The sequence below is a fragment of the Alosa sapidissima genome, chromosome 13 (assembly GCF_018492685.1).
Source record: "Alosa sapidissima isolate fAloSap1 chromosome 13, fAloSap1.pri, whole genome shotgun sequence".
NCBI classification, from domain to species: Eukaryota; Metazoa; Chordata; class Actinopteri; order Clupeiformes; family Clupeidae; genus Alosa; species Alosa sapidissima.
The window spans coordinates 15,251,166-15,267,771 of NC_055969.1; the positions used below are offsets into that span (position 1 = coordinate 15,251,166).

Sequence of the window (16,606 nt, forward strand, 5' to 3'; positions counted from 1 at the left end):
GTAGATATGTATTTGAAATCACTGGCTGGATCACACTAGTTAGGCGGTTACCACGAAAATAATAATAAAAAGGCCGAGCATTTTTCTTTTGATTTATGAAGTCCACAGATGGCCCTTTCATGTGCAGAAAGAATTTTGAAAAAAGGAGGTTGCTCATCGGAGATATTCAGGTATGAATATTGCTATTTTTTGGGTATTCGCCAAAAAGCATGTGACATAGTGGACATGTGCAGTCCTAGACTGACACCCGTCACACCTTAAGCCTTGTAACTCCAGTTTTAAACTAACCTTGGATGGACCTTTGATGCCATGGAGTGTTACTTTGCTGTGTTTAAATCTGACAGCAGGAGGGATGTCAACATTTTATGCAATTTTGGGCCTTTTTTTGAGTTTTTTTGGCCTAAAACAAGGACGGGGGCCTAACTCCCCCTGGGTTGTTTCAAATTTTGTACTATTTTGGCTTTTTGAGTTTTTAGGTGGACCCTTTAAACTGGCCATCTAAAAGTTCATCAAAATCGGTGACGTCCTGGTCCTCTCATGGACACACTGTTAAATAGCCTCCAGATTCCACCGATTGCTTACTATTCTCAACGGCAATAACTTATTTTATTTGGAAGCTTTCTGCGGCAAATCTACGCAGCCATCATGGAACACAGTTCGGTAAACAGTGCTTAAGCCAAGGCATGTTTATTCGCTTTAACTTCCACTTTCGTTTTCCCGGGATTGTGGGAAGCGCTTAGTCACCGTGACAGTCAACAGTGGAAAACTCACATTGATGGGCTAGTTCTCGGCTTTCATTCTTCAACTGTGTAAGGTCTCGCTTAATTGAGGTAAGTCGAATGAAAGAAAAGTATTTTTGATAGGTGCTATTCCCGATGCATTCTTACGACGGAGTATTAGGGCCACACATGAAGGAAAAAAATATTTTTGCCATGACGAGATTAAACTCGACATGTTGACTTTAAAGTCGCCATGTCAACATTAAACTCGACATTTCGAGAATAAAGTTGAAATGTAATATCGACTTTAATCTTGACGTATCGACTTAAATGTCGCCATGTCGACATTAAACTCAACATTTCGAGAATAAAGTTGAAATATCATGTCGACTTTAATTTCGACGTGTCGACATTAAACTCAACATTTTGAGAATAAAGTTAGTTTGGAGAGAGAACGACCGCTCGGGACGATTGAAAGGGAGGACGAATGAAACAATGCTACAAGTGCAACAATGATTCAGAGTGTTCGAGTGCAACAATGATTAGACATAGGCCTATATCATGTGGACAAAACATAGAACATATTAACCTACGTTGCTCAGCCAAATACGTTGCTGTTAGGTCCTTATCACGGAGTTACAGGCGATAAATGCGATGGTCAAAAGTAGCCTAAACGTCATAGCGGTTTATTTATTTATTGTAGGCCTATTATTAAAGTGTTGTTCTAAACATTTAGTTGTTGCATCTAAATGTTCAACTTCATGCTTATGCACTAGAGGCATACTAGGCGCTCTCCCCAATCCTAGACTTTCACGTTGCTTGTTTGTAATGGATGCAAAACAGCCCATTGCTGAATGTCTATGGAGGGACAAATGAAGCTGTCCTCCCGACCACCCCATGTAGGCTAGTAGCCTACTTGCACACATATGCACACAAAGTGCATAAATAAAGTGCATGCACACATATTTTCTCACGGGATTAAAATAGTATATATGCTTAGCCTATACCTGTGTTTCTAGCCTCCTATAGGCTACGTATTGCAGGTGAGACATGGAAAAGCAGTTTTAGAAAAATGAGTTTTGCCATGTTATCCTATGGAGAGTGACGCCCATGGGTCATGAAGGGCAGTTATTTGGATGTGCAGTAGCCTTAAACACGTAAAACAGAGTGAAATAACATTTTGTATAGAAACATTATATCATTGGATACATATAGTTTTCTAGCTATTTAGCCTAAACGGGTCCGTGTAACGCTTTGCAGTGCTTTGTTCTATTTGTTCCATCCATCGGGTCCAAATAAAAAATATGTTCAATAATCCAATTTTCAATTTGTTTTAACTGGTCAGCAAATAGATAATTGCTGCTATTTTCTAAATGTGTCATTAGTCACGCAAGATAAAGAAAACAGAAACTGGATTGGAAACAAAAGTAAAATTCAGTTAATATTGGATTTTGGCCCCTTTTTTTTTTTTACTGTTTTTGTTGGGCTGAACCACGCGTAGGGGTGGGTGACCTGATAGATATTGGCGCGCGGTGTTGGTGATCACATTTTATCAGCGGATGTAGAGCATAGACTGTAAAAAATAGATGTAGAGATGGAGGGCTATCAAACACAGTTCCGCTTGCATCAAGGTGCCAAGCGATTGATAATGTCAGCTCGAGATCAGAACTTCAGATGCAGAGGGAGACATTGCTGCGTCCTGACACTTATGAGTAGGCCTACGTGAGCCCTAGTAGCCTACAGGCCAATGTAGGCTATTTGCTGTTGAAATTAATAAATGGATAAACGGATAAATTAGGCTCACCGTTGTGTCTTCGTTTAGCCTAATGAAACCTAGTCTAGCGTAAAGCGTTAAATAAGCAAAAATACCATGTCAAACAGTGCTCGGGGTAGTATAGCCCGGTATAGCCAAGACTGACGTCGATGGCAAAGCATTCTGCTTTGGGGAAATATTTGCTATGGCATGGCCATGGTATTCAAATATAGGCTACTGTAGATATGTTCAACATAGGCTGAAAGTTATGTTTAACGTGCCTTCTCCCAAAAAGTTTGTCATTAATCTCTAAAGTAATGAGTCAAAATCACAAACAACTTCAGGCGGCGCTCCCTTCCACCATCTAGCCTGGCCCAGCTAGATGGTGTTCTCCCCCCGGTGTTCGTGGTTCAGTCCAATCACAAGGGCAAAAAAGGAAAATTAGAAAATTGACGCATCATTTCAATTTTTAACTTCTGAACAGAAAACCGTAACTGTGCTCAATTGAAAATCAAAATAAGCAACAATAACCCATTTACTGTGCCGTCCTAAAGAATGGATAACGGATTTTTAAGACTATTTTTATATTTTTTCATGTGAATTCTGCAAATAGAACATAGCACTGCAAAGCGTTACACGGACCTAAACGGCATAGTATTTCCATAACCGCGAGACAGTACTTCACGATGACGGCAATGATAGTTAACAGACAAGACGCAATCTATCTGAATATCTGCAATCTATCTGAAATAACACCTATTTGAAGCCCATTTTTCATGTAACATATTGTGTATTAGTGTAGGCTACATAGCTTAAACTGTGTAGGCTATGTTTAAACAGTAGGGCCTATTGCGAGTTTAATGTCAGCATGTCGACTTTAAAGTCGACACGTCGAGATTAAAGTAGATATGATATTTCAACTTTATTCTCGAAATGTCGAGTTTAATGTCGACATGTCGACTTTAAAGTCAACATGTCGAGTTTAATCTCGCCATGGCAAAAATATTTTTTTCTCTTCATGTGTGGCCCTAATACTCCGTCGTACATTCTACTGTCAGTGACTGATGCGAGAGAACTAGATCAGATGGTATTAGGGGTCCGTAATGCTGCAGTGCTGTGTTCTATTTGCAGAATTCACATGGACAAATATAAAAATAGGCTCAAAAATCCGTTATCCATTCTTTAGGAAGGCACAGTAAATGGGTTATTGATGCTTATTTTGATTTTCAATTGAGCACAGTTACGGTTTTCTGTTCAGAAGTTAAACATTTAAATGATGCGTTAACACTTGGTAACGGATTTTTAAGCCTATTTATATATTTTTTCATGTGAATTCTGCGAATATAACACAGCACTGCAAACCGAGGTGAAGTTAGTTTGATATTTGATATTCGACAGATATTCAAAAAAAAATTATGCGGCAGGTTTCACCCCGTGTTTGCAGACAATGTACAAACAGATGACCTTTCTACTTGCTCCCAGCCGACCTTAGGGACCGTCTAAAAAGTACCTTCTGAATTACCTTTATAGGTATTTTTTGTCAATAGCTTTGACATCATGTGACCTAGTGACTCCAAACCAATTCAAAATAGTTATCCTATATGGGACTCATCAGACACACCTCTTTTTATAGTCACTATATGCACACAGTATTTTATATGAATATTTTAAAGAAAATACCTTATTTCCCATAAGGAATGGTCTCCTTTTTTCAATACCTCCCAAGCCATGTGACCTAGTGACTCCAAACCAATGCAGAATAGTTATCCTATATGGGACTCATTGGGCACACCTCTTTTTATAGTCACTGTATGCACACTGTATTTTATATGAATATTTTAAAGAAAATACATTATTTACCATAAGAAACGGTCTCCTTTTTTCAATACCTCCCAAGCCATGTGACCTAGTGACTCCAAACCAATGCAGAATAGTTATACTATAACTATAACTGTTCTGTTTAACTGTATAACTGCTCTGTTTTTCATTGACCATTTCATTATGTTAACTTACCCAATGGAGTTTTGCAAATTATATTTTTGATTCAGACCTTCCTGTAATAAAAAAAAAAAAAAACTTGACACTCAAGATGATCTTCAGACCATGCCACAGAAAAGTTATTTGTCAGATTGCTCAATACCACGTTTATTTGCCCAAGAGATGTTATAAAATATGACAGTGAAGTCACTAAACAGGAACTGTGTTCACATCTCAGCAATGAATCGACATATCAAAACAAAACCTGGCACTTGGACAAGGCACAATGTTCCAAAATCAGCAAGTTATGTGCCCCTACATTGAATGCTTTAGCAGACCCAAACATAAACAAGCCAAAACCAAGACAATCCATGCCCAAAGCCAATGCCAAACCAAACGAAAGGCCAAAGGCAAGCCCAAGCCTGTCAAACTACTTCACCCCCACATTGCTTGCTTATATTTGAAAAGAAAGAAAATATATTACTTCCCAACGGAAATAGTTTTTTCTTCAACCTTGTTATCGGCATAACACACACAGCCATTGCTTTTTCTTGACTTCCTCTTTTTTTTATTTTTTTATTTGCAAACATCATTGACATTACAGAAAATGCAACACTACGACATGCGCATGAATACTACATACGACAAACAGATGTACATTACATAAACACATACTGTAACTTAACAAGACATCACATTGACTTGGTCTTCCACAAACATAACACAACATAACATTAATAACAGAAAGGCTAAGGATGATTTGCGTCCAGGATGATTACAGATATGATTATCAGGGATGAAATTGATGACCGGAATGAAAAGAAGGGGGGATGGGGGGGGGGGGGTGCGGATGGTAGCTCTGAGAGTGTGAATGAGGTGGTGTTGGGATGGGGATGGGGGGTGAGGGGTAGTGAGTACTGTATGTATGTGTGTGTGTGTGTGTGTGTGTATATGTATAAGGCTGGCTTGCTGTTGGGCCAGGAGGAGAGAAGCTGGAACATAGAGAGGGAGGGTTTCAGAGGAGAGGAGTTGTAATTATTCTATTAATGATAAGTATAATAATAGGAATAACGGATTGCCTGGTTGATTGCCTGACTGACCTGGCCAACCTGGGCACCCATTAATGGCCACAGTTCCACCCAGCCCCCGCAGTTACACTGCGACGAGCTGACAGAGGGGAGGACCTGCGTGCTACCCATCGCCCCAGGCCCCCAGCATATGCACACATCCCCCACTACCACGACCAACCACACCTCGCCCTCAGACCTTCACCCAACACGCCACTCTTGACCTAAATATGTACAGTATGTGAATGGCTAGGTTGAGGGGTAGCATTAAAAGAAGTGGGCATGCATGGTGAATATCTGTCAGGATTTCCCCATGCACACCACACTTACCCTGTGTAAGATGTATGCCTCCTCAATGTGTGCATTAAAATAAGTGAGGCATGCAGATAGACACCTGATGAGGCATCTACCTGCACTCCACTCTTACCTTAGCCTTCTTGACTTCCTCTAACGCCTTGTTGTCCATCAAGCACATGGTATGGAACCACCGGTCACATTTATCACACTGGATCTGTTTAATTGAAAAAACAAAAATCAATGAGTTATTCATGTACATGATTTTGTCAGTTGGTACGACACTTAAGTTTAACTGGTATGTCACCAGCGTTGGGGAAGTTACTGAAAAAAGTAGTTTATTACATATTGCTTATGTTACTTCTAAAAAATGTAATTCATTACTTTAATTAGTTACTCCCTGCGCACAGTAATACCTTATGTTACTCGTTAATTTTGTGTTACCTCACCCTCCAGGGGAATTGAATTTAAATGAAATGTCCCCACGGGGCAATTTGGTTCACAATGGTAAATAATAATAATAATAATAATAATAATAATAATAATAAAATTACATTTATATAGCAAACAAAAACAATGCAAAACAAAACAAAAGGCGCGTAGGAGGAAAAATAGAGCTATGTGTTGGGTGTGGAGGAGAAGGGATCATTAAACAGAAAGGTCTTGAGATGGACTTTGAATAAAGGAAGACAAAGACAGTCATGAAGATGTTGGGGAAGGGAGTTTCAGAGTTTAGGGGCCAAGGCACCTAACTGCAGCTCACAACAACTCACCCAGTCTGTAACAGGAAGTGCAAGTCCAGGGGGCTTGTCAGCTCCACACATTGAGCATGTTTCCTAATCAAAGACTGAAAGAAAGTGTATTTTCATGATACATTTAATCTGAATAGTATGTGGAGTGCCTAGAGTTATGCAAATATGTTGTACAGTAAATACTATATTGTATACCTGATGCCTCAAGGACTTGGAGAGCCATATCTCTCTTTGCTTCTTCCATGGCTTTCCTTGAGGTTTCAAACTTCATTTCGGGGAACTGAGGGAAGGCTTCCATCACTGCAGTTATTGAAAATGTATTTCTATCAGAAAGACTCAGGGAGGTACAATGAAAGTTAACACACGTTTTAATCCATCAAAGGATATACAAAAGGCATAAGCAACAATAAGACAGTCTTTGGCATAGGCCCCGTCCTCGGTCCAGGTCACCGAGTGTGCAGACCCTTGCAGATCCTGCCGGTATGAGACGGCAGGGGCGGAGCCTACCCCCTGGACATCTGGACAAGGCCAAACTGGTGGTGGTTAGGGAGGGAGGGTGGGAACATCGAAAATCGGCACCTGAAAGCAACAGGCAGGTGCAAAGTAAAGTGATTATAAAGGCTGATGCAGACTGGTGATTGGTCGGAAGTAATGAATGAATGAGTGACGCATGCATTGAGTCTTCCTGACAGAATTTAACGCTAAGCTTCCATTTCTATCAGAAAGACTCAGGGAGGTACAATGAAAGTTAACACACGTTTTAATCCATCAAAGGATATACAAAAAGGCATAAGCAACAATAAGACAGTCTTTGGCATAGGCCCCGTCCTCCGTCCAGGTCACCGAGTGTGCAGACCCTTGCAGATCCTGCCGGTATGAGACGGCAGGGGCGGAGCCTACCCCCAAAGAATAAGAAATAAAGATACCCACCAGAATGCTTAGATGGTTATCCTCTCTGAAATAGAGCATAACAATATTAAACAGTGCATGTTGTATTATCCGGTTGAGCTCGGGAGATGAATCAGAGAAAGCGAGACAGACAGCAGAGACACATGAAGAATATACTTAATTAACTTAATAAAATAAACTGATGATTTGATGAGGATGAGGATGATTATGATGATGGATTCAGCCACCTGTGACTCAAATTCTATGATTGATTTAAAGTTATGGAAGGGAATTGAGCTTGCAGATGTTCAACCCATTGAACAAGACTGCTTGAGTGACTAGTGCTTGCAGAAGCTTAGCTTAAGGGTTAACTAACAACGTGCAGGGCGATGAGCCTGCAGTTGCAGATGCTCAGGGTCAGTGCAGCAGAATAGAGCTCGCAGTTGCAGATGCTCAGGGTTAGTGCAGCGGGATAGAGCTTGCAGTTGCTCGGGGGACAATGAGCTTGCAGTTGCAGAAGCTCAGGTTAGTGCAGACGAAATAGCGCTTGCAGTTAAAGAAGATTATGACCTGCACAAATGCAACCAAGCCAGTACGGGCACCAGAAACGAAGAGATGAGTAATATGATTAAATTCAGATAACCACCACCAGACATTTGCAAGAGGAAGTACATTGATTACAAAATGCTCATTACTGCTGAGTGAGTCTTTAGTAATTAATAACTCAGTAACCATACAGTCCATAGATTCTTGTGAGCCTTGTGACAAGCAAATAGAGTAGCTAGCTCTTAATTGATAAGCAAGTTGATGCAAAATATTACAGTTTGTGAAATCCATTTGTTACGGTTCAATGGTGAACAGAAGCTGCAAGGACAAGATGTACAGCAAATTAAATTAACAACTACTGTCCATCCGGCAGAGGTAAAGCCATGTTAAAGAAAGCTAAATAGCACGACGTATAGGCCTACTATTAGGATAGAAATGTAAACAAAGCAAGGTTCAGATTAATGAATTATTATGTTGACTTACCCAAAATAACAGCACGGTGTAGTGTCCATGACAGATTATATCCGATTTAAGTACGACCCCTAAATGTGATGACTGTTTCCATGAGCAAGCCGCATCCTGCAACGGAATGGAGCTAAAGCAGATCCAAGGGCAAGATGAAAAGAGTGAGCCATGCTTTTGCACCTTGCTCTTGGAAAGGCCCCCCAAAATAAGATGAGCAGCATAGGTAACGTTAGCTAAACGAGACAGGAAAACATGAAATAGACATTGTCCATGGGTAATAAGTTCAGAGAGAAAAGGTATAGAGAAACAGATAGAAAGCTTGAGCACTCTCTGGTGAAAAGAAGAAAATGACCAGCATGGTCTGCAGCGATTGCAGCGAAGTCGAGGAGCTTGCACAAGCTCAGAGCTTTCGTAAGCTCGGTTCTTGCACGGCAAGAATGTAATGCAATGTGGTGCAAATCCCTGTGGAAAGTGCTTAATGATCGTTCGGTTCGATAACGATTGATGATTGCGACTCAAGTCGACTGCCGAGTCGAGTTGCATATGTATATGATGAGTGAAGTGGGGTGATGGTAGGATAAAATAAATTAACTGTTGTGACGTGAGATTACCCGAGGTTTTACTTGCAGAAGCTAGACCAAGGGCGGTGGTGCGTAGTGACTACAATGTATTAACGCTTTATTCTGTGCCTAAAGTGCCGGCTGTGCATAGTGACTGGAGAAGAGTGGCTCTGGTCCAACGTAATTAATATAATGCTTTAGCTGAGCCGAATAACCACCACCAGACCTTTGCAAGGTAGCTTACCGCTATTTGCGCATCTAGGGCTTGATCCTAAGGTCTTATATAGGACTCGTAAGCCGACGAAGACCATCTTCCGAGCAACTTGATTAAGGATGCAGTTAATCCTAGAGCGGCTGCTGACGTTGCAGCACCGATGCGAAAGGAATGGCCCGTATATTGGGAGGTTGAGAGCCCGCAGCTACCAACCGCTGTCGACAAGTGGATTCTGAACCATTGTTTAGACATAAATAACCCAGTGGGTAGAAGAAAGAGAGGTGCATTAGGAGAAGTGTGTGGGCGAAGTTTAAGATGGTTGATCATAGAAGTATAGGGACAGAAGAGTTATTTACTTTAGAATCTCTGATAATGACAAAGACCTGAGGTGTCCATTTTAGAATGTTTCAGAATTACACTATAGAAGTGGGAGGAGAAGAGGATGGCTGAGCAAGCCAGATCCTGAGAAGGGTTAAAACCTGGCTGTCAGAACAAAATTCCCCAGAGCGCATGAACCCATAGAAAGCCATGAGGAACACATTCAAGGAGTGAATTGATAGGGAGTGAAAAGAGAGCCAGGGTTAACTAACCAGCAGCAGACCTAAGGACACAACAGGACAAGACAAAATACAGTCAACAGATATATAGCTGGAGTACACTAGCACTTATGGATGGTCGCTGAGGATGGTTTAGCATATAACTAAAATAAAGACAAGAGATGGAAGAGTAATCCTCATCATGCTGACTGGGTGAAATAAGATTAAATGAGTAACAAAGCACTGCTCCAGACCCAAGAGTAAGTGGGTGTTTAGAATATGTGAACCAGCATCACAGACCTTGTAAATTAAATAGTTAGAGTGAATTGGTGATGTAGCCTAATAATTGCTGATTGATTTGATTATATGACGATTGAGTGATTGAATTATGTGATTGAGATTCGAGGACATATGGATATTCGATAGTGAATTGCAAAATCTAATGATTTAACAATGCAAGTTCACTATTCTGCTGCTCCTACTGTGGTGGGATAAAGACATGAAGGCTTAGCGTATAGCTTAGATGAGGAGGTAAATAAGTTGACATCACATGACCTGGATGAAGTAAGATTAAATATGAACCAAAGCACTGATGAACGTTTTGGCTATAGGCCTACGTGAACCAGCCCCGCATCCCTGCATGAAGTAGATAGTTACGGTGAGGGTCAGTACTCCACTGCCGACAGATGCATACCCTTAAATTAAAGAGAGAGAGGCATTTACATTAAACGAAGAGGAGCTGCTCCTGAAATTGAAAGATTATTAAGATGTTAAGTAATGAAGAAATGGGAAGGAATGCCATCCCTGTGCTTGCGGCTGCCGTGACGTAATGGGAGATTACGAATGACGACAAGCAAAGTTGGAAAAAGTATAAGGGTGAGTGCAGTATTGGCCTGAAGGAGAGTTTGTGCCTGCTAGAGGTGTTGCTCTTTTGGCAGAGAAGAGTTTGAGGAAAGATCTTGTTCTAGTCCCTACAGCCTGAAGACCTTCAAGGAGGAATGGAGTGGTTAGAGAGGAGACATAGCATTTTCAAAAGGACCTAGCACGCAGACAAATAAACAGCCATGATACATTACGTTGCCATTAGTTAAATCAACGAACACAATGTATGGGCCTACATATTCTGTAGACACATAACCAATGACAGTAACAGACAATGACAGACAATAATGATCAGCCAGACATGAGATAATGAAAATAAGATTAATATGGCCTTCAGGTGCATCGGAAATATTATGGGTTAATGACATTAGTAGCCTACCGCCCTGCAGACAATACCAACAGCATCTCTGCGACTAACACTGCAGCCAAGAAGGAAGAGTACTTTTGTTGGCCTTCCATACACAACAGCCTGACCAGCGAGACAATTTGCCTAGGATGTGGACCTAGCAAAGCTGTATCATGGCAACTTTGGCAAGGAAACCATCGCGAGTGTCGATAACTGGAGTAGCCTAACTGAGTTTTTTAAAAGGTTCCGTACATGTATGTTAACAGCGTAGCCTGATAAGTCTGACGGTTTTCGTCAGAAAAGTTTAGCAACCATATTTGCGTTGTTAGCGATACGACGTTAACCTCTTAAGCAACTAGGATCTAACACGAGACTAGGGTGAAAGAGAACCTTCAAGCCGCGGAACTTGTCTCTTTCCGTTGATAAGACCGGGCGGACAACCCGAACAGTGGCAACAATTTGGCCTACCTTACTCTCCGACGTTTACAAGCTACTATGCTACATTAATGGAAACCCCCGAGACTTTGGTGAGATGCGTCCAACTCAGTTGAAGCGAACGTAAGGTAGGCTAAGCTACTGGTCTGTGACTGCATCACATGTTAAAGTTGTGGCGAAGTGAATGACTAGCTACCCGTGCATGGATACGGAACATCGAAAATCGGCACCTGAAAGCAACAGGCAGGTGCAAAGTAAAGTGATTATAAAGGCTGATGCAGACTGGTGTTTGTTCGGAAGTAATGAATGAATGAGTGACGCATGCATTGAGTCTTCCTGACAGAATTTAACGCTAAGCTTCCATTTCTCTTTTAATAGATCTAGTAAACTTTCTGTCTTCTTCATTTGGTACAGAGCTTTGTATGGATGTATTGAACTGTTGTTCGCTCCCTTCAGTTGTGCCATCACTCTCTTCACTGGACTGCACAGCTCTTTGTACTTCTCTGTCCCTTGTCTTTGTCTCAGAGTTTTGTCCGTCTTCACTGTCACTTGCCCTGTCTCCTTTAACTGTTGGGGGTGTCTGTGTTGTCCCTGTGCCGTCTCTTTCAGTTGTGCCATCACTCTTCACTGGACTGCACAGCTCTTTGTACTTCTCTGTCCCTTGTCTTTGTCTCAGAGTTTTGTCCGTCTTCACTGTCACTTGCCCTGTCTCCTTTAACTGTTGGGGGTGTCTGTGTTGTCCCTTCATGTGTCTGAACCTTGACGTCTGTATTACCTGTCTCTCTCTCATTGCCTTCTCTCCCTTAATATGATGATATCCAAAAAGAAATTCAAGTAGTGTTATTCATGGGTCATTACACGTTAATTCAACCAGGGCCCACACATTTAGGTCTCAAACAATTATGAAAAAAAGGTGTACCTATGTTACCCAGGAGAACTACTGTAAAATAGAAGATGTAAGGGCTGAGCTACACCAGGCGCGTAACTGAAGCGTTCCGTTCGCATTGCATCTGTTGCAACAATTAGCTTCCATTTTAATCAATGGAAGTAGCTACACCAGACGTGACAGTGGGACGTACGTTCGAAAAAAATAGACCATTCATCTCAGTGTTTCCCCTACAATGTATTCATCAGCGGTGCAGCGCCGCTCCTGGAATTCAAGTGCCACTGCAAAAAGAGTTGCCTAATTAAAAAAAAAAAAATAGACGCAAGTGAACTTCAGGAACAGCTGCCGTTCGTTCAGGTTTCATGTCAACAAATAATAGTAGGCTAACGTTGAAGGCGCAGTCAGGGATTCCACAGGAGATCACGCTTGTTTGTGTTTATGTTTAAGTTTATTAGCAGACGCAATTTTGTGCAAAAAAACGTAGCCTACATTATGTTAACCAAGGAACCAAATTAAACACGCCAGCGAGATAGCTCGCCCCTACCTTCAGTAGCCTATTCCCAGATAAATCCACGCATTGTTTAGTTTCTGTTTGTGATACAGGCAATGCTTTCATTTACATCTGAGATAGTTTGTAATTCCTGTAGAGCTCATCAAAATTATAGATATGATACAAGACACTTATCTGCTATAATCCAAGTGAATTTTCTTCGAATGTTTGACCATTTATTTTACCAAATGACATGGGAAACATAATTAATTTCATCCACATATTCTTATGCACCATGCACAGCAACGCTACTAAGTTAGCTTAAAACCGTGAGAATCAAGCCAGCGTCACGGGCCATTAAAGTGACAGGCACTCAATTCGACTTGCACAGCACCAATACAGTGTAATGGCATGGAAGAGAAGTCTATATAGTTTATACAGTGCTGTGCAAAAGTTAAGACACCCATGCTGAAATTGACTAAAGGGAGGAATAAAAACATATTTTGCCTTTTGTCTTAATGCCTTAATTAAAAAAAAATAGGACATCAATTATTTTTAATGCATCATGTATCATAAATAAATACATTATATATAAATGTCTTAACTTATGCACAGCACTGTATATTCTAAATAGTAATAGTTTGTACAGTGGCCTACAGTGTACAGTTGTACAGTGGCTAATACTAATAATGTAAATGAAAAAGGTGAAAGAAAAACATGAATAATCCTGTTCAAGTACTGCAATAATCATGCTTGTGTTGATGGTTATGTCATAATTTGTAACTCAATCTGTCCATTTCTTTCACAAAATCCACCTGAAGTCACAATTTAAGGAGTCATTTTTTCAAATGTTTCTCTTTTTTTGGGGGGGGGGGGGGGGGCTTCCTATGATCAACAGCACCACTGCTGGAAAAAATTCTAGGGGAAACACTGCATTTAATATTGATTTTACACGTTGCGAACGGAACGCTTCAGTTACGCGCCTGGTGTAGCTCATACCTAAGATCAATACTTTCCAAGATACAGCCAGTTTTATTGAGGGGGGGGGGGGGGGGGTTCACAAGCCCATAGCACAGGAACTAAACCATGTAGGAGGCTCAAATTTTGCATGCTGGTACATAAATAGGAGTAGTAGGTAACACAATCATCACGTTTGGTCTGGATGATCCTGCATGGTCAAAGCGGTCCCTCAAAGATGATCAAAATTGTATTGGAGTTGTTGGAGAATTTTTTCAGACTTTTTGAGACTTAAGTGCGTGGGCCCTGGACCCAGAACTGTAACTGAGTTGATTTGCACTGCAACTGGAATGACAGTGACATTACTTTAGTCTAGGGGCCAAAACTGACATTGCAACACCTCTGGGTACAAGCTGGTAACCTATTCAGTATTAATGTTTAAAACCCCTTAACTCTAGCCAGGTTGTCAGCTTGCAAAAATACTTGTCTTACTCATGTTGGCCTCTTAAGTAGTTTTTAAAAAAAAAAATGAAATGCCCGCAGTCTGCTAAAAAGTCCCATACTGTACATTTATTATGTGCTGTAACGTTTCAACCTGGCTGGGTCGAAACGTTGCAGCACATAATAAATGTATGGGAGTTTTTAGCAGACTTCAGGCATTTCATTCTTTTTGAGTTCTAGTTCCATTTGCCCTGCATCTCACCGATGGGGATGCGCACCACTACAACTACTCTTAAGTAGTTTTCCCACTGAAATAAATGTGATTCTATTGATTTATGGTGAAAGATTCATAACAGAACAGCACAATGAAACAATGGAACTAACACATTTTGGTCTGTGTCATGAAAAGAAAATTGTATATAGCAGAGGATTCTGCCCCTAACCTTTGGTTATGACGAATGACCAATAAATCATTCATTCAAACATAAGTAGTAGTATCACACAAAATCAGTAGAGAACAGTAATAGGTGTGTTTTACAAACCCATGTTGCTTCCCTCAGATTATGACATTTTAAAACATATTGGCTGACAGGGCAGCAGAAGGATGACTACAAAAATATGTCTTAATCTCTGGTCTCAAGTAGTTCTTTCATTTACTCTAGCTCAATTTAGGTGCCACATTGGAGGGGTGGATGGGCAGTTAATAAGCAGTTAATTTGTCTAGCATGAGGATTTTTGTACTTTGTTGATGTTCTCAATAGGTTTAAAGTCTGGTTCACTCCTTTTTGGAGTGTTAAATGCTCAGACAATTTGACAGTGCTAGAAGGCATCCCCCACTGATCTAAACAGCTAGAAATAGTCTATACTGAAGCATCACTACCTGCACCTAGCCGTTAGCTACAGTAGCATCACAGTCTTGGACAGTTACAATTCTACCTACAACATACATTTTAGTTGGGAACCTACCTGTTTGCAACACATCAGTGCGGACTCCTTGCCGGTCCTGTTTCCAAATGACCTTCAACCACTTTTGAAGGTTTTTCTTATCTTTCTTAAATAGAGCAAGTGTCACAGAGGACCACTGTTCTGCTGAGACATTCTCACCAAATTTGTGAAAAATTAAAGATTTGACGACATTGTCTCTTCCTCCTGCCTCTCGCCAGAGGTCTTTCTCTTTGTTTTTATGACCACGTTTGAACCGCCCCATCATCAACAACACTGTTAATTCAACTCCTCTCCCATGTGGTCTAACTTTTTCTTCATGTACATTTGGTCAGTATTATTCAAGCTCATGTTCGCCACCTACTGGTCCTCAGGATTTCTGTCAACCTGCACTGTGGATTATGAACCCAGTTTTTTTTTAAGTTAGGCCTATAGTCAGTGGTTAAAGTGGGATTTAGCAGGTGGGGGGACCCTAAAATCCAGTGTCGGTGCAACAGTCCCACAGTGTGCATACAGTTACCATAAAAAGAGGTGTGCCCGATGAGTCCCATATAGGATAACTATTTTGCATTGGTTTGTAGTCACTAGGTCACATGACTTGGGAGGTATTGAAAAAAGAGGACCATTCATATAGGAAATAATGTTTTTTTTTTTTTACAAAATATTCATATAAAATACAGTGTGCATACAGTGACCATAAAAAGAGGTGTGCCCGATGAGTCCCATATAGGATAACTATTCTGCATTGGTTTGGAGTCACTAGGTCACATGGCTTGTGAGGTATTGAAAAAAAGGAGACCGTTTCTTATGGTAAATAATGTATTTTCTTTAAAATATTCATATAAAATACAGTGTGCATACATTGACTATAAAAAGAGGTGTGCCCGATGAGTCCCATATAGGATAACTATTCTGCATTGGTTTGTAGTCACTAGGTCACATGACTTGGGAGGTATTGAAAAAAGAGGACCATTCATATAGGAAATAATGTTTTTTTTTTTTTTACAAAATATTCATATAAAATACAGTGTGCATACAGTGACCATAAAAAGAGGTGTGCCCGATGGGGGCTCATGTACAAAACTAAGCGTAAGCTATACCTGTAAAAGTGTGCATAAATACATAGGCCTAACCTACTTAAAAGGCCTAACCAGTGATATTTTATTGTTTCAGTGTCTATCATGGGATCATCTCTTCCAAAACCAGGTATATCACAGTAGAAAAGGGCCTTGCCTACATTTTAAAAGCCTGCTCAATATACATGGATGCATTTATTTATACAACAAACATTCTTCCTCAGCTATTTCTTTTAAAGTCTTCCAAAAAATAACTGCAGTTTTTTAGTAGTTTTTAAGTAGGCTACAATGCACTTATATTTTCATGTCAAAAATGACAAAATACTGCATTTCTGCAGTACAGTACTTTGCACTACAATGCAATTTTTGTGTCCAAAATA

The 16,606-nt window shown here is 40.5% G+C and overlaps 1 protein-coding gene across 1 annotated transcript in view; it reads left to right on the top strand.

Annotated features, from left to right (window-relative positions):
- The first annotated feature begins 527 nt into the window (after positions 1-527).
- LOC121680500 overlaps positions 528-16,606 on the top strand; it is a 30,613-nt gene continuing 14,534 nt past the window's right edge. Inside the window, exons 1-2 of the mRNA XM_042059903.1 lie at positions 528-830; positions 16,324-16,356. The gene's annotated coding sequence lies outside the window, so the exon portion shown is untranslated. The remainder of the gene's footprint in view (positions 831-16,323; positions 16,357-16,606) is intronic.